The 19436-nt window shown below is 50.9% G+C and overlaps 1 long non-coding RNA gene across 1 annotated transcript in view; it reads right to left on the bottom strand.

The window, feature by feature from the left end:
• Positions 1–19197, bottom strand: part of LOC129652636 (uncharacterized) — a 343372-nt gene extending 324175 nt beyond the window's left edge. The window contains exon 1 of the long non-coding RNA XR_008714633.1: positions 18941–19197. This is a non-coding gene — a long non-coding RNA (uncharacterized LOC129652636). The remainder of the gene's footprint in view (positions 1–18940) is intronic.
• Between the last annotated feature and the right edge of the window lie 239 nt (positions 19198–19436).

A 19436-nucleotide genomic window follows, 5' to 3' on the forward strand; every position in this document is an offset into this window, starting at 1 on the left:
TCTACATTTTACGAGCCCCCCTGCTTCATAATAGGATACCTAATAATGTCAGGCCACCCTAGGAAAGCAGAAGCCTTAAGAGTTGGTGTATGTCCGCCTCCATTGTTTCCTGAATAACAACTCCCTCCGCCCTGAGAGAGAAACTTGCTGGAGAGGCCAGCTGAGAAAGAAAAATGTTAAATAATTCAGAGGCACTAACATCAAGTCTGATGTAGGTATAAAAATAGTTACAAAACACCACACTCCTCTTGTTTTCATTACAGCAAGCTTGACTCCCTGGGTGGAATAGGAGGGGCTGGGGTCTGGCCTGAGGCTGGGGCCTGGGCCTGGGGCGGAAAACCTCATCAGGCTTCTATTTTGCTGTTCTAATTACTCATCTTTGAATAAAGACCAGGAAGGCATTTGCTTGTCACCTTTATTTTAAACCAGCCTTCCAACAGGGTGGCTTAGTTTGGAACTGACAGCAAGCTCAGTTATTGGAGCAGCGAGAATTCTTGACATCCTGCCTTCTGAGAGCTCTCCGAGGATGCCAGGCCTGATCTCAAACCTCCGGTTCAAAGGAGCTGGCTGGTAGGCTGCCCTGAGCCTAAGCCCTCTAGGGATCCCGTAATGCGGGCCTGTGTCATTCAGGACGATGCTATTCCCAAAAGCACATATTCTGGGAAAAGAACAGGAAGGATCCGACAGGAGAATGAATGTTTACTAAACACCTACAATGAGTCAGGCACCCTGCCAGACACTTCATCTCTATTACCTCCGATCGCCCTCACAAGTCCCCAGTTAGTTGAAAGACTACATTTCACAGGTGAGGAGACTGAGATGCAGGAAGTTAGGGGACTTGCCCCCAAAACTCCAGGCTCTCGCCCCCACCCCACCCCCTCCAAAAGAGCAGAGCATGTGGTATGAGAAGGTCTTCATGAAATATTCAGCTGCATTTGCAGCTTCTGTTGCCTCTAAGCCAGATTTGAATGCTTACTCAGGGCATTTGTTTTTTTGGCAAGGGAGCTACATGGAAACAAATTTCCAATTCATACTTAACAAGTCAGGGAAAAGGGCCTGTTCTTGGCCTGCTCCAGGTATTGGGGGAAATCTATGCCCGCCCCAGGGGCAGTTAGGCATGGGGCAGGGGTGGAGGGAGGGTTAAATGGGAGGCCAGAATCAAAGCTACTGCTTCCAGGAGCGGAGGATTTCAGAAAGTCTCTTTGGCCGATTTTGCAGGAGGGAAGAGGGGAGTGATCAGCAACAGAGGAAGGAGGAGGAATCTGATCGCAATATTTCTTGTCCTCTTAAAAAACATGTTCTCATTCTTCACATGCATACTTAGTCGCACAGTCATGTTCTACTCTTTCTGACCCCATGGACTGTAGCCCGCCAGGCTCTTCTGTCCATGGGATTCTCCAGGCAAGAATATTGGAGTGGGTTGCCATGCCCTCCTCCAGGGGATCTTCCCCACCCAGGAATCGAACCCACATCTCTTAAGTCTCCTGCACCTCCATCTCCTACACTAACGCCCCCTGGGAAGCCCCTCACACCTGATCCTGGACACTTCTTTCTGTTGGAATCTTGTTTTGCCTCCTCCAAGCAACCTGGGTATGAGAGTTCTTTCTCAGATGTGTCTCCTTGGTGCCAGGCTGTGCTGGATGCCTGATTACTGTTATTCCGTTTCCTCCCCAAAGCAGGACTTGTTACTCCATATTAAAGAGGAAGGAATTAGGACTAAGAGGTTATTGTATCTGCCAAAGGTCATACAAACTAGCACAGTGGACCTCAATGAGGGACAGCCCTCTCTATCAGAGTCATCTAGTCACTGGTGCCAATGTGGGGACCACACAGTGATGGCTTCACTAGGATTTAAACAAGGTTGGCCTGACTCTCCAACTTGAGATGTCTGATAATATCTTTCCTATATCCTAAGAACTCTGAGGTCTGAATGGACTCCCTTGCCCTTCTGTCCTGAAGGACACCTGCTGCAGGTCATGACTCACTCAGCAAGCTTTAATGGACTGATTAATCAGGATACTCCATGCTCATGCCGAAGGTCCAGATGAGCAGCCCCACCAAAGGGAGCCAGTCATTCTGTAACTGAATCTTTAAAGAGGACAGTGAGTCCACCTTCCCACGCCCTGCAAACCCAGACAGCCCCTGCTTGTACTCTTCCCACTTACAGGGAGCTCACTCCCTCCCCGGGCCGTGCAGTACTTGGTAGGATGCTCTCCCTCATGCTGAACTGAAGTAGCTCCCCACCCAGCCTTGGCTTCCGGAGCCCCTGGGGAAAGACTGCTGGTTAGCTCCTATGAGACCAGCCCCAGAGACTTGGTCAGCTTTTCCAGATTGATGAAACGATGAAACAGAAGAAGACAGGCATGTAGCCAGAAAGACCAGATTCAAATCCTGGCTCCATTGCTCACAGAGTTGGTGACCGAGCACCCTAAGTCAGCCTGGCAGAGTTGTGATGTTCAGCTCACAGTAGGGGGCTCAGCACACAGCAGGGATCAAATGGCCTAACTCCCTTAGCTCGACCTGGCTCCCCCTCTGCTGGGAGCTGTGACACCTGCTGACCTTCCCCACATCACAGCCTCTCTCTGGCCTCCGCCTCTGGGGTCCACTTCTGAACAAGTGACCTGGATTCCATGATTCTGGAGGGGATGGGGAACAGAGACAAGTGGCAACATCAGATCAAGAGATGACAACCATGCAAGTTGACACTTTAACTTGAAAAGTTCCAAGCATGTGTTGTAAATGATAGACACTCCCCACTCCCTGCCCTCACACTCAAACACACACACTCCCTGGCTCAAATGTGGGGGCCTCAGAAATCTGTTTGGTGCCTGAGACAACCACCCAAACTCTGGTGTAGAATGAATTTCCAGCCTATTTCCACATTCCAGAGGTATTATCAGGGTTAGGTAATAAAGGGAAATTCTCCTTCTAGGAACCTTAATTAATTTTTGCTACTAGGCACCGGTCATCAGTGTGGGAAGTTGTCAGGAGAGGCTGCACATCTTCTATGAAAAGTTTTAGCTGAAAATTCAGAGACCTGTGAAGCTGTGTGTATCTTGCTCCTGCCGCAAGACAGAGTGGACGAGCTCCCCAGCCCTCCGTTTTCTGCAGATGAACCACAAACAGCTCCTGGAAGCGATATCTGCTTTACGGTCAGGTAGATCTGGGTAGGAACCCTGGCTCCCTGACTCACCAATGGGGGGTGACCTTGGCTAAGAAGTCTAACCTCTCTGCGTCCCCTTTCCTCCTCTGGAAAATGGGAAAAGTAAGACCTCGGCTTGTTGCAAGGACTCAGTGAGGTTATGCAGGCCAAATGCAACACACAATTCAGCAAGGATTGAGCGGCTCTCATTGGCAGATACTCTCTGGGCACAGGAGTTACCTCAGAGGACAAAAGACAAAGATGGCTGCCTTGTGGAGATTCATCACAGTCATGAGAGGCCAAACAGATGCAAAACAGCCGGAAGAGATGAAAACAGAACTCTCATCCTCCAGCTCTGCAGCAGCCAGCCCCACACAGTCAAGACTTGGTCAGTCACCTGCCAGCTTTCCTAATTTTTGCTCCCTGCTGCCACCTGAGGACCAATGAGAGTGAGTGAGAGTACTAGTCGTTCAGTTGTGTCCAGCTCTCTGCGACCCCATGGACTGTAGCCTTCCAGGCTCCTCCGTCCATGGGATTTTCCAGGCAAGAATACTGGAGTGGATTGCCATTTCCTTCTCCAGGGGGTCTTCCCGACCTCAGGAATCGAACCCAGGTCTCCTGCACTGCAGGCAGATTCTTTACTGAGTGAGCCACCAGGGCTCCCTAGGAGAGGACCAATGAGAGAGAGGCAAATAGGTTTCCTAAAACAATCACAAAGGATGGCCCACCCCCAGCTTCCTCAAGCCAACAGCCTTCAACCAAAGCAGCACTCCAGGGCATCCCCTTTTTTCCACTGTTAACCTTTCCCACTGCTCTACCTGCCTTTGAGTCAAACCCAAGGTGAGTGACAGTGGCTGACTCCCTTGTTGCAGGCTCTGAATAATCAGCCTCGGCTTGCTCGAAGTTGGGCAGTCTTTATTTAGGTCTGCAGCCCACATGCTTAAGGAAGGAGTAAATTATATAGTATGCTCAGCCCTTGAACTGCCCCCCAGCCCCTCAGGTTATTTGTAACACAGCAGTCAGAGTGATCTTGCTAAAATCATAATACATAGTATTTAACACCATGGAAAGAAAATATAGCAGGATAGGAGAGGTCTGAAAAACTAGGGGCAGGGAAGGGGGGTGGCCACCAACACAAGAGGACTGTTAGGGAGGATCTTGATGAGAAGGCGAAGGTGATAGAGGAGAAAAAGCCCTGGAGGTGAGCACCCAGCCATGCAGACATCCAGGAGAAGAAGATTCAAGGTGGAAGGCACAGTCCTGAGGCAGGAGCGGGCCTGACATGTTCCAACAAAGCAAGAGGTGGGCTCAGAGACAAGGGGAGACTTGACCACGGAGGAGCTATTTGCATGTCCTGTAAGGACTGTGACTTACTCCAAGGCGAATGAGGAGCCGCTGCAGAGTTCTGAACAGAAGGGTGATGTGTCTGGATTCACATTTTAATGTGATCACGTCTTAAACAGGATCACTCTGGCTGCTGTGTTGAAATGCTGAGGGGCAAGGATCAAAGCAGGAAACCAGGGAGGCAAGCTAACGGTACTAGAAGATGGTGGTGGGGATGGTCAGGCTCTGGATATACTTTGATTATGAGTCTAAAGTTTGGGAGACACTGTGTTAGTACTTTCTTCTCCCTTCCCCTCTTCCCTCAAAAATGCAAATACCTTCACAGATCCCGGAAGCAGTGTGGTCCTGGTCACCCTAGCAGTCCAATGACCATCTCATCCAGCACGGATACCACTCCACGCACACTGGCCAGGAGCTGGGGTGCCTGCAGGGCACGTCTGTTCTGGGTGATAGCCTGACACCGCTGGTGAGGGACAGCTCCCCACGTAAAATGCAGACGATGACAACTTCCCGACCTAACTCCTAGCAAAACCAGAGGGAACTTAAACTGGGCTCAGTCCTTCCTAGGACTACTGAGCATCACATATTAAAAGCCTTAAAAGAAAGTTGCATAACCTTTGACCCAGCAATTTGAAGTAAAGAAACTGGGCTGAAGGAAATAAAGAGACAAGCACATTAAAATGTTGATCTCAGCATTATTGACAGTGGTAAAACAAACAAACAAACAAACAAAAAAAACGAAAACAACAAAAGGAAACTGGTTAAACAAATAATGACATATTCTTATGAGGGACTACTGTGTGGCTATTTTAAAGTCATTTTGAAGAGAAAATGTAATGCCATGGGGAAATGTGATGTATTAAGGTTAGAAAACTATGAGAACACTCGGCTACAACTGCTGGGGGAGGGGGAGTAGTATTATATGTAGACTCAATACTGGACAGAAAACCAAAAGGCTGGGAGGAGCCACCGCTACACGGCAGGGTTACGGGTCATTTTCATTTGTTCTCTGGGTTAAGTTTTTATGTTTTTCTATTGCTTATGTGTACTACTGGTATCATCAGAAAGAAGTCACATTAAATAAAAACATGATAAATGTTACAAAATTTTCGGAGTGCTATTTATCCTAGCAATAAAAGTCGCTACCTGTTCCACAACGTGCCGTGAGGTTTAATTAGTTTGAGGACCTGAAAATAAAAGCCTGAAGAGGACACGGGAAGACTTCGAACTGCAATCTTTCTATGACATGAAAATGACCAGTCTCTACTGTCCCTACTGTGCCACTGCGGCTGCCACCACCGAGGAAACCGCAATGCCAACAAGGAGATGTGTGAATCTGACAAGACTCCACAGGCCCTGGCACTCCACGGGTGGTAGTCCTGAGCCTGGGGAGATAAGGCAGAGGGCGAGCAGGAGCAGGAAGGAAGATCAAGGTTTTAGAACCTGTGGACCTTGAACCAACAGCATCAGCAGCTCCTGGAAGCTTATTAGAAATGCAGAGTCTCAGGCCCATGGTCCCGCCAACTCAGTCAGAGCCCATGCTTGGACAACTCCCCAGGTGGTACCTGGGCACGTTAAGTTTCAAAGGCCCTCTCCAGAACACAACATGTTTTCCCAGCTTGGGGTGGGTTTGAGATGATCTCAAGTTAAGAGGGTTTCTCAAGAAAACAGTCATTATTTGAGGATGTAAAAATCACCCAAACCTTCCAGATGTGCAAGGTCTCCAGGCCCTCAGGTCGTGTCAATTCTCGGGCACCAGCCCTGGTGAGCTACTCCCATCTCAGCCTTCTGTAGGAAGCAGAAACGGCTCAGACATTTCCTCCTCTACTCAGGGAATCCTGAAGCCCCGCTGGCCGGGTGGAGGGCCGTGCATGAATAGTTAATAGGGCTCTGCCCAGAAATGAACATAAAAGCAGCAAAACCAGGTCAAAGCAATATCACCACATCCCCCAGTGAGGGCTAGGCCCTTCCCGGCACTCAGAACACAACTGTGTTGGAACAAGAAGACAGGCTGAGAGGAGGGCTACTTTTCTGACCCAGATGCCCCAGTTCGCCCAGAAGGCCCAGGGAAGGGGTGGGAAAGAAGCCTTGATTGCTATATCTGTAGTCCCATGGCTCAAATAAATTAGGTCACCCACCTCATACATAAATTCCTCAACACTTCTTTGAAGAAGAGACAGAACAAATATGTCATGAGGCTCTATAACTCTGCACCATTTCTCAGTCTGGGTTACACTTTCACATCAGCTGGGGAGCTCTGCAAAGCTCTGTGGCCTGGGTCCCAGCTAGAGCCATTCAGAGCGCTCTGGGGTGGAGCGGGGCATTGATAAGAGCTCCCAGCTGATTCTCAGACAGAGTCAAGCCTGGGACCCACTGTGCAGGGCGCTGAGCTGGAACTCAAAATCCAGCATCTGACGGCAGCGGGGAGAAGCAGGTGGAACATGACTCTGACCTGGCTGGGCGGACTGGCAAAAGGCCAGAGCTGGAGTCAGAAAAAAGGACCGTGGTCTACATCTTGAGCCCCTTGGCTTTTCTATTTCTACAGACACCTCCATTTTCACAAGGCAGGGGTGCCAGAGTTCCTCTTAGAGTTTGACCTGCAAACGCCAGAAACAAGCTGACTTGAACCCTCCCAGCACCCTGCCCAACCCCCCCACCTACACACACATAGGCCCACTGTGAACCGTGGTGACAGTCCAGTCAAGACTTTGCGAGCAAGAATCAGAGGGCCAAGAGCCAAGCGGCGAGGGGGTAACAGGAAGGGAAAACAGCAACGGCAAGAGCCACCGTTCACACAGAAGACGCAGCCCGTCAGGCACTTTACCAGCTTTACTGACCCCACACCAACTGTTTGGGGTAGAGACTTCTATTTTCCATTTTAGAAATGAAAAGCTGTTGAAAGCTCAGAGAAGTTACTTGACTTCATACAGCTACTAGGTGACAAACAGAGAATTCAATCCCAAATGCACTAGAATTGACTACTGTCCTACATGGCTTTGAAAAACACTTAACTGAAGTACATGGGAGAACTATCCACAGTGGAGGAAAAAAAAAAAAAAACTCATGATTCAGGTGGCCCTCAAAAAAAAGATGCTCATTCAACAATGATAAGGACTCACAAAAGTGCCACATTCTTTCCTGATAATCCTCTCAACAATCCTACCAAATCATCATCATTATCCCCAACTTATGGATAAGGAAACTAAGGAGTGTAGACATTAAGCAACTTGTCAAAGTCCCACAGAAATGAAGCGTCATAACTGGCAGCGGGGCCATCCACAAATTCGGGGTCTCTTACAAGCTACCAAGACAGGAAGTGTGGGTGGCGGTTTCACAAGATGGCAAAAAAGTGAGCTGAGCCACAGGATTCTGGAGACCTGGGAAGGGGTTCCAAGCTTTTGAATTAAGCATCTTTTTTTGTTTGTTTGTTATAATCATTCATCCTGCAATAACGGAACAGTCTGCTTTATTTATTCCTTGAGAGGGACGTGGAGCACGTGGCTGGGAAATATTGAGGGGTTTACACAGGATTAGAATGAAGTGCATCCCAGGGAAACTGATAAAACAAAAGAAAATAGGCCAGGCAGCAACAGAGCTCGCCAGCCTGTACCTGAGAAGGCCCACGACTCAGCATCAGCCACAATCCATCAAGTCCCAGCTCTGCAAACCCAAAGCCGTGTGTTGGGGACGAGTCCTGCAACCACCAGATGCCCATCTCCAACAGGAAAGTGGGGACCCTACCAACCTCCAGGGAGGATCCTGGCAGACAAAGGAGCTGACGTCCTCCGCGGCACAGCACACCCAGCCCTGAGGTCATCTGCCTCCTTACTTACCTGTGCCAGGCGTTCTCCTGAATGAACACTTAATCCTCACAGCCACTCGATATGAGATGAGCTCACCTGTGTTCCCAATTTTGCAGATGAGAGCTTTGAGGCTCAGAAGGTTGCCCAAGGTCACACAGCGAGGTAGTGGGTGTCAGGGTCTGACCCAGTTCTTTCCAGCTCCTAAGCTGATGCTCTTCCCAATATTCCACGCTGGTTAGTGGGAACCACCTCAGAGCACATACACAGAGAAACTGACTTCAGAGGCCATTAGGAGCAGTTCAGGTTGGATGCTAGGAAGCACTTCCTGGCCTTGGCAGTAGACAAACACTGGATGGGATAAGCTAGAAATGCCAAACTGCTAGAAAGGGCAGACAGGGAGAGCTGACAGCCCCTGACCACACAGCACTGGGGAGGGCACAGCGGGGCACGTGGTGGCCAAACACTGCAGGTTGGCTTAGTTAAAAAAAAATTTTAAAGAAATACAAACTTCACCGGTGCTCTAGTAGTTCCCTGGTGGCTCAGACAGTAAAGCATCTCCCTACAATGTAGGAGACCCGGGTTCAATCCCTAGGTCAGGAAGATGCCCTGGAGAAGGCAATGGTACCCCACTCCAGTACTCTTGCCTGGAAAATCCCATGGACGGAGGAGCCTGGTAGGCTCTAGTCCATGGGGTCGCAAAGAGTCAGACATGACTGAGCGACTTCACTTTCACTTTTCACTTTCCAGTAGTCAAGAGTCCAGCTGCCAATGTAGGGGACAGGAGTTCGATCTGGTTCGGGAAGATCCCACATGCTGAGGAGCAGCTAAACCCTCGCACCGCAACTACTGAGCCCATATACCTAAAGCCCGTGCTGTACAACGAGAGAAGCCACCACAGTGAGAAGCCCACGCACTGTGATGCGTAAAACAAAAGAAAAAATAAAGTACAAAATGTAGAGGAAAAAGCTAAAGTGATTCTCTCAAAATCATCAAAAAATTCTATTAATTCACAGGTTGCAACCTTTACTAGCTTGTCTATTTCTTCTTAGCTCTGTTTCAACAAATGCCTGCTTTGACAAAATATATTTGGGTTTTAATAGTAGAGCATTTGGTATTTTTCTAAACATAAAGTTCTTTGTGGCCTTCTCCCATGTCACAAAAAACATGTCAGAAACAACACTTAATCTTTGCATGATATCCCACTGCTTGGCTCTGCCATATTTAACTTGTCCGATCCAATTCCTATTCTTCTTTTTTCACCATTATAAATAACACTGCGATGAACATTTTTATTCTTCATCTTTTCTACCCATCTCTGATTATTTCCTTTGGCTAGATTCCTAGAATCGGAATACTGGAATAAAGGGAATAAGTGTTTCTAGGACTACTGACAGTTATTGCCAAATTGCTTTTCTAAAAGGGTAGGTTAATTTGCATTTCCACCAGCAGCAAAGGAGAGTACCTTTCTCCCTGCATCCTCTCCAGAATCCAATGTTGTCTGACAAATAATCTTGGCTAGCAAGTGAAAAATAGTAGCACGGATCTGCAAAGAGGCACAGTGTGTGTAAATACTCGTTCAATAACCTACCTCTAGTCACTGAACGAGTATGTGGATGAACAGGGACTTGAACTAGGTCCCTACCCGCCCCTCAGAAGTACTCAGCCACAGCTTGGGTTATAAAATTATAAAAATACCAAACATCAGGTATCCTTTTAGGAAATTTTGCATGGGAGTTTCACGGGGTAAGGACCTTTGCATTTGTCAGATGATCCCAAGCTTCTAGACCAACACTGTCCAAGAGAACTTTGTATGATGATGGAAATGATCTGTTTCTGTACAGTCTGGTATGGTAGCCACTCTCCTCTCCTGGGTACCTGAAATGCGGCTAGAGCAATGGAGGAGATGAATTATTAGTCTAACTGTAATTAAATTGAACTCAAATTGTGACTAGTGGCCACATTGCACAGCGCAGCTCTGGAGTACCTAGTGTACCACCCAGGATTTTCTGAGTGACACACTCATAGAGTCCCCCAGTGCCACCTACCTCTGCCATCCTTCCTGCAAGGCAAGAGTCTGCCTCTTCTACCCTCATCACTGGGTGTCCATTTGTTCTCTCAGATGCAGGGTTAATGCTATTTATCTGCCATCTGGGGGTGATGTAAAGATCAGCTAATGAATGTTTTTGCAAAGAGCTGCGTTGCTGACTGGTTCTCAGAATAATTGCACGTTAATAAAACGTTTTAACGACCAATACTCATCCAGAGGCCAAAGCAAGGCTGTGTTTATTTAGTAAAAGACTGATTTCTCTGACTCACCCTGACACCAGATCCTTCCATCATGGATCTCATCAATGCCATGTTCTTTTGTTTGAAAGTTTCCACCAATCGGAAGATACTGAAATTTACGTTTGCAATGGTTTTGATGTCACAGTTTGATGAGTAAATTAATAAAACAAACAAGATTGGGGAGGGCGGATATTTAACCAACTTGAACAAATTGCTTTTAAGCCCTTAAGCACTTTAATTGCTTGCCTGACAATGATGCAAATTTTGAAATGTCTGGATACATTCTTAAAGTAGGCCCAGTAAAAGCGCCTCTAAAGGGAAACACTTTGCTAATAAACACTCAGTTTTAATTACCTGGCATTCTAGAAAGCTACAAAGTTGCCATTCTAAGAAAAATAAGGTCTGGGGGTCAGAGAGGTGTGCAATCAAATGCTGAGCCTTGGTGTGTGTCCTGGACAGATGGCTCACCTTATTGAGCTTGTCTCCCCATAGAGAACATGGTGATAACAGCAGCTACCTGACATACAGAGGCACTCAGTTTGTTTTGTTCCTGCCCCATTCTTCCACTTCCTGAACAACCACAGGATGAGAGAGTTGACAAAGTCCCTCCCCAGCCTGTCTGAGAAAATGAAGATGCCAGTTCTCAAAACTCAAAAGGCAAGAACAGACACATCCTTTACAACACCAGACTACAAGTCAGCTCCTCCTGACGTCTAGCAGTCACTATTATTACTTTCTGTAATAAGGTCAGAGTAGGAAGTAGCTTGAGATCTTGCTTCTCCAAGTTGGGCCACGGACCAGCAGCAAAGTACCCGCTGGGAGTTGGTCAGAAATGCAGATTCTTGGGTCCTAAGGATCTTTAGACCTACTCTGCTGCTGCCACTGCTAAGTCGCTTCAGTCATGTCCGACACTGTGCGACCCCATAGACAGCAGCCCACCAGGCTCCTCCATCCCTGGGATTCTCCAGGCAAGAACACTGGAGTGGGTTGCCATTTCCTTCTCCAATGCATGAAAGTGAAAAGTGAAAGTGAAGTCAGTCATGTCTGACTCTTCGCACCTGCATTTTAACTAGATTCTCCAGTAAAGTGGGTTAAAGTTTGAGAAGCACAAATTTATAAAACATCAAATCTACTCTCGTCTCCCAACCTACTTTTCTAGAGAGGGAAACTAATTTCAGGAATTGGCAAGTGTTTCACCAAACTCCAGCTCTCTGGTTTGACTTTCAAAGATTTCAAAGATCAGACTTTTAGAAATCAACAATCATTCCACAGTGAGAAAATGGGGTCTTTTGTGAGACAAACATTCTTAAAACCTAAGGTTCTTGATGATCATAGTGATTAATCAGTTGCCTCTTACACCCTTTCCTCACTGTAGGTACAGGCCACATTTACCATCCACTGGCAAAGCAAATGCAGGGCTCAGGGGACAGGGAGGAGGGGCCAGGGCATACTTGCTCTTGAGATCCTGCTACATTGATGCCCTGTTTCCTTTTTGTTTCACAAATGAAAGAAAAGCCCTGATTTGATGTTCGGGATGTGGCGAAGAACAAAAATACTCCCTCACCTCCCCCAAGTGAAAGTGGAGTGTGTCTAAACACTTGTCAGAAGTCAGAGTCTGCAACCAGCAAAGCAAGTTTCCTTTATGGTGACCACGGCATCAGACCTCTCCATCCATCTAAAGGAACTCCTGATGTCTCCTGCTGAGCCTGGGGACACCTTGGAAACGGGAGGACTGGACTTCCCCCACTGGCTCCACACAATACTTTGTCAGAGGACGAGTCATCTAACCACAGGGAACAAATCTTTTCTGGGTCACAGAAATCTGATGCGTGAAAGACGAAGGAAGGCTGGCAAACACATCTGGGGACTGAACTGGCCCAGGAAAGGATGGGACAAGAGTAGAGACCAACTACCACTTTAGGAACAGCAAGTAGGTGGTTTTTGGCTGTTGTTGTTGTTTGTTTTTTAATTGTGCCCAGGGATCACAAAGTGAGACTTTTAGGCTGCTTGTCCCAATAAATGCCATGCAGTGGACAGTGGGGTTGGGAAAGGGAGGATAAGCTTACCTTGGCGTGGCTTCCTTTACAAACTTTTCTAAGGCCTCTGAAGCAAAAATGGGGTGCAAGGAGAGGGGAATCCAAATGCAAAGACACACTCAGTTCTCTGAGGAACGTCTGTCATTCACCAGGAAGCCAGCCTCACCTACAATACAGACACATATCTACATATTTTGTCTCCATTGCTGGCTGAAGGGCTACAGAGAGTGATGATTCCAAGACAGCCAGAGAAGGAAAATGTTCTTGGAAAAAATGATTTGCCTATCAGTTTAGCAGAAAGGCTCAAAGTTATGCAAATCTCCTGCTTGAGGTCTGATTATCACCCCTACCTCCCTCTCCTACCTAGTCCCTCATGCCTGCAAAGAATTGCAAAGTAAGCAGCCATATTCTGGTTTAAAAGATGAAGTAGAAATCACAAGGGACCCCACTCCTTTTCATGTGTGACAGAAGTCTCACCATGGCATATGCCTCTGACCCTGCAATCCTGCTTTCTGGGGATTTATCTCAAGGAAACGCTAAAATTGCCCAGTGTGTACAAGAATAATCACTGCAGCTTTGTGATAATAATAAAAAGCTAAAATAAAAATAATCTAAAAATAAACCAAAAGTCAAAATTTGTGTACTGTTCTAGTAAATTACGCCATATTAAAATGTTGGGGTTCTATGTACCCATTAAAAATGTTGCCATGGGGAAAAAGTCATAACATGGAAAGATTTATCAAGAAAGGAAAATAAGCACTGAAAATACTGTAACTATGATCTCATTTTTTCTAGTTATAAAGAGAAGTCACAAGGTGCAACCCCGAATGTGGTGAAACATTTTCTTTTTGCTTTTCTCTGCATTGTCTTACTTTGCTACAGTGAACATATATTACTTTGGTAATTAGAATAAAGACAATAAAAGTTAGAAAAAAATTGTGACAAAGTAATAAATATATAACCCACAGAGGACTAAGCCTCTACATTTACAGTTTCATTAGCAGCCTTCCTTATGGAAAACTATAAATTCAGGGATCCATGCATGCTTGGTTCCCTGGGAACTGGGGCATGTGTGACTTTCAAAGTGGCCCCCATAGCAGTCTTTCAGCGCAAAGCCAAGATGGAGTGATTTAGTTTTCAGTTACAATAAGCCAGGCTGATAGACCATGTTAGAAGGCAGGTAAAATTCAGCTCTTTAGATCTGAAATTGATGTGGATTTACCCCGCTAGGCTCTTGGAATCAAACCTGCATTTATGGATGTGGGAGAGAGTACTGGGACAGGAACATCAGGAGAGGCTGGGGCCCAGGCAGAATAGCCACCTGTTAGAACCAGACAGGCAGCTAAGGACCCAGTGAGGGTCTGTACTGTGTGCTGCTGCTGCTGCTGCTAAGTCGCTTCAGTCGTGTCCGACCCTGTGTGACCCCATGGACGGCAGCTGACCAGGCTCCCCCGTCCCTGGGATTCTCCAGGCAAGAACACTGGAGTGGGTTGCCATTTCCTTCTCCAATGCATGAAAGTGAAAAGTGAAAGTGAAGTCGCTCAGTCGTGTCTTAGCGACCCCATGGACCCCATGGACTGCAGCCCACCAGGCTCCTCCGTCCATGGGATTTTCCAGGCAAGAGTACTGGAGTGGGGTGCCGTTAGTAGGCCTCATTTTCCTTCAACCTCTAATACACTTAAAGAGTGTGAGCAAGCGTCTCAAACTCAGTCCCTTGCTTGTCTCATCCAACAGTACCTTAAATTCTTAATCACCTTTTTTCCCCCATTATTTGTAACTTTTGATCTGGAAATATCAGGTTATGTAACAAGCCAATCTGCGTGAGGATGTAATTCTGTCAGAAAAAAAAAAAGGGACTCGATGAGGGAGAAATTCTAACAAAACTGGAAATGACTTTTCTAAGAAAAGAGAAGATATTTTTGTTTCAAGCATTTGAGCTGGTTTTAAATAGACTGTGGATGCAATATTGCTGGTTTTTCTGGGGTTGTTGATTTCCCTGCCCATCCCCCACCCTCAAAGCAACACGTTGTAAAGGGATGAAGGAGGTGGGAGGGAATGACCATGTGTGAATGGCCTGCAGTATGTCAGAGGCTCTATGGACCTTAATCCTTACAACGCTGGAAACTAGAGGGTATCTTCCCATTTTACAGGCAAGGGGGCTGAAGCTTCAAAGGAAACTTGCCTAAGGCCATAGAGTCATGACTCCCGTCCAGGAAATTAAGGGGTTAAAGTCACATCCTCTGGATTTACCGCCACGAAACCACGGAGGAGAGCCTACCACCTAGAGTCAGATCTATGGGAGGAGAGCCTTTGGAGATCCAAACCAACCGCCCACTCCTACAATACCCAGCCTTCAAAGGCAACATGTGTTCCTACAGAGCTCACTACCTCATATCCCAGGTCATTCCACTCGCTTGCAGAACTGTCTTCTGGTGGCTCTTTTTAGGGTTGAGCCCTGGTTCTGTTCTCTGGCGCCCCGCACTGAGCAAGATCGACCCTTTTCTCCCCACGGTCCAGTAGGATGCTTCATTGGCCTACTGCCCACATTCCGCCCACCACCCTCCTCAAGAGAGGCTGACGGATGAATCCAAGAGATCTCTCTGGAAAACCTTCCCATCCCTGACAACTTCCCCACCACAGACTTGGCGAGTTCGCACACCAACCTGCCCCCTGCCCCCACGCACTGAAAGACAGGTGGTAGGAATCAAACCTTCCCTGAATTAGTCCCCTAAAACTATGTGAACGTCTAAGTCCTGAGGGACGTGGGGACGGCTAAACCTCCAAACATTCTCAAAGCACCGCGGTGGAGAGGAGACACACGATCACCTCGGGAAATCTGCTCCAACGGGTCCAGGTCCACCAGGTGCAAGGACTTCCCATCCTCTCCGTCACCAGGGAAAACAGATTCTGCCGCAACGTCCCCTTACAACGCCCACAAAGAGAGGAATCTGGTTTTTGCGAGATGACTGGCCTCCGGCGTACCTCCCCTCCAAGCGCACTTCCCCTCCCAAGCGCGTGCGCGCGAATACACACACACACACACACACACACACACACATATAAAACTTGCTTCCACCGCCACCACCTGTGAAAACATCTCTTGTAACTTTGGCGAAGAGAGCTCTCGGCGAAGCTGAGCTGCAGGGCGCCCGGAGCGCGCCGGGGGTGGTGAAGATGGAGGGCAGGGAGGGGAGAGGGGAGAGACGCGCGACGCGGACTCCTCGCCGCGCCGGGGGCGGCAACTTGGCCCGGAACGCTGAGATCTCGGATCGGGTTTCCCACCCCGGCCCCGCCCACCCAGCGGCCCAGCTCCCGCGGACTGCGGCTCTTTTGGCCCAGGAGCCCCACGCCGGGGACCACGGGCAGACGTTGGGGGTGGGGGTGGGGGGTGTGGAGCGCGATCGGGGCTCGATCCGCGTCTCCCACCGTGGACCCCTGGAGGTGGCCAGAGGTGGGCGGGGAGGAGGGTAACGCGGGGCCAGCGCCTAGGCGAGGGGCAGGAATGCGTGGCCCCTGAGCGCAGGGAAACAGGTTGCTGCGGAGCCCCGTCCCCTCCCCGCGGCGGCCCAGCGGCGACCCTGCCCCGGGGGTGAAGCTAGCACCTCCGGGGCACACCCCGCCCCTCCCCAGACCCCCGCGGGCCCGGCCCGATTCCCGCCGGCAGCCGGGTTAAAGGCGCCTTCAGCAAGGTCAAGGCGAGGCCGGCCGGCACCTGGGGATTTTTCCCAGCCGAGCACGAGCTTTGCAATCGCATTGTTAAGGATCATGGCAGCGGCAGGAAATCCGAACAGCCCCACAGGTCTGCCAGAGGGAGGATTTATTTTACAGCGCGGAACACACTCAGACAAGACCCGGGATTTCGGCGGGGTGGGGGCTGCGGGGGAGGGAATGAGGGGTTTCTGGACGCCGGAATGTGGGAAAAACAAAACATTCCCCCTCCGTGCAAGCCGCCACCCCCACGGCTGAGCGAGGAGGTAGCTCAGAGCTGCTGTGCCCCAGACTTCAGCGGTCTGCAGGGCACTGCCAGGTCTGGCTGCCTAATCCCTCTACAGGCGAAAAACAAGCTAAAAAAAAAAAAAAAAAAAACAAAAAACAAAAAAAACACACCACTCCACTACTGTGGTTTCTCTATCAAAGCCCATCAACGTGCTGCAGGCGGCAAAGGGAAGCAGCGAGATGCGGAGAAGAAGCACAACAGAAGCAAACTGCCGTCTGCGAGGCAGAGAAGCCAGGCGAGGGGAAGCCGCACTCGGCACCCATGGGATCCGCGCCAGCCTGGCCCGGGAAGCCAGGAATAGGTACCTGGTGCTGGCGGACTCCCTCTCTCTCCAAGCCCGCGCCGGAGTGGGCCTGCATTGCCGGGATGCTTGGCCTCTCCGAAGGGGGACCAGGCATCGCGGGCAGGTTTCTAAACACATGAAGGGCACTGAGTATGGAAGATGGGGAGGAGGCGCTCGGAGAAGCAAAGAAGAGGGCCTTTGGGGTCCCCTAGGACACAACGCCCGTTTCCTAATACAGCATTCCCTGGAAGGCCTTCCTCACCCCCCAAGGTGGAGCCTTGGTCCCCTGCGAACTCAAAGGACCCTGAGTTCTGACCGGCTTTTTCTCTCTCATCAATCCCAGATCCTTTCCCGGCCCCTGCCTCGATCTGCGGTTCTTTGGGGCGGGGGGGGGTGGGGGGAGACAGTGGCATCGGCACCCAACGCCCATCGCGGGGGTGGGCGCAGTGATGCGGGGCGTCGCTCTCCTCTCTGGTCCCGGGGTGGGGGCGCCCGGTACTTACATTCCTCAAGCTAGCAAACTTTCGGGCTTGTCCTTCGCCAACCTGGGGCTCCTATCAAGGTTCCGGGTAATCACTGAGGCAGTTTATGTAATTGCCCGCGATGCCGTTCGGCTGATCTCCCGGTGCGCGTGGCCGCACCGCTCAGCACATGGACATCGTCTCAGCCCCGCGCTCAAAGACCAAGCGTCCCTCGCCACCGCCTTCCGCAAGCGGTAGGGCGCTCTCCTAGGCTAGTCAAATACCAAGAGTGCGAGCAGGACTCGGCCAAACCCCGGCTGCCCCCGGCGCCGCTTTCGCCGCATGGGTGGCTTACAGAGAGCTGCGTCTCTACAAACCTCGCCGGGGCTGGTGGTTGGAGCGGATAAGGGACCGAGCAGGGGACTGCTGCGGTTCTAAAGAAGACTCCGTAACCCAAACGAGTAGTAGTACCCTCGTCCCCATGGACCAGAATGTATACAAATCGCCTTAACGTCTCGCCCTGAAAGGGGAGCCAGTTTCCAAAGTTACAGACCACGCAGTTGAATTTCCAGTACTTTCCAACCTCGCCTAGGCGGAGGCAGGGCAGAGAAGGGCTGGCAGCGGCCAGCAAAGCCCACCCTACTGCCCCGCCAAGGAGGACTCACCAGTTGAACCTACCCTCACCCCAGTAGTTGACTGTATTCCCTGGTTGCCTGTGTGCACACACACACACACACACACACTCCTCGAGACCACCTTCCCCTTCCCGAGTGCTCCTAATATAGACTGCATTTTTAAACCGCGAGGAAAATGACTAAGGAGCTCACTGATCACATTTCATCCCAGAGAGCACATTTCCCCGAAGCTGGGGTGCCACCTCTCTCTCTCTCCCTCCCTCCCTCCCTCACACACACACACACACACACACACACACACACAGGAGCGCTCCGAGTGTCCACCCAGGGGCTGCAGCCTCAACTCGCTCCGAGGGGAACATGGACACCGCGGCAGGGCGGCGGGCTAGAGAGGGGCGCCGCGTCGGCTGCAGAGGGCACGGGGCTGGGGTCGCGTCTCCTGGTTCTCCGTTCCAATCGCAAGGCGCGCGGGGTCGCCGCAGCCGGCTCTAGCCCGACAGGGCAGGCTGCAGCCCGGGAGCCCGGCGCCGCCTCGCGGGCTTCTCCAGCGCCCGCCCTGTGGCGGTCGGGTCCGCAAAGGGGCTGCGGACGCTGGATCCAGGGCGGGGAAGGGGACCCGGGCAAGGCCGACGAACCCCAGCATGCGCCCAATCTCGCGGCTCTCCCCTAGCCTTGGCTCCCAGGCTCTACTCTGCGGTGGAGTTCCGGGGGGCTGCGCGGTGGAGGTTCGGGGCTCCAGACCCACTCGCCTCCCCGGAAACCGCAGCCGTCCTCGCTGCCTCACCCGGTGCGGGCCGGGGAAGCGAGCGAGCGTCTCCGGGAGCCCTGGTCATCCGCGCGAGCTGCCCCGACCCTTCCCCGGCTAACGAGCGCCGAGAGGAGAGAGAGCAGGCGAGGCTCCGCCGCGGTGTCCCCAAAGGCGCTTTTCCGTAGAGCGGATCTCGCCGCCTTACCGTGGCTGCAGGCTGCCGCCGCCGGGGAAGCGAGGAGGAGGGCGGCAGAGAGGCGAGACGCCGCACCGGTGGCTCCTCTCACTCTAGGCGGCGGGGCTCCGCGGCTCCGCGTGCCCGAGCAGGCGGGCGCCCAGGAAGGAGCAGGTCCCGGCTCCGCGCTCAGCTCCGGCGAGACCAACAATAGCTCCCGCAGGGAGCGGAGCCCCAGCGAGTCTCCAGCCGCGCGCGCACGCCCGGCCGCCGCTCCCGGCCGCTCCCGGCCGGCGTCCCTGCCAGCACTGCTGGCCCATATGAAACAGCTGCAATCCCGAGGCTTGCGGGGGGGGGGGGGGGTGCGGAGGGGGGTGTTGGGGCGGGGGTGGCGCGCGCGCGCGCGCGTGTGTGTGTGTGAGTGTGGTGTGTGTTTAATAGCTTCCCTCCTGGTCTTCCCCTCCCCGCCTGCTCGCCTGCCTGCCTCCGTCCCCCACCCTCGCTCTCTTACACACAGAGAGGGCGA

The sequence above is a fragment of the Bubalus kerabau genome, chromosome 5, assembly GCF_029407905.1.
Source record: "Bubalus kerabau isolate K-KA32 ecotype Philippines breed swamp buffalo chromosome 5, PCC_UOA_SB_1v2, whole genome shotgun sequence".
Classification (NCBI taxonomy): Eukaryota; Metazoa; Chordata; class Mammalia; order Artiodactyla; family Bovidae; genus Bubalus; species Bubalus kerabau.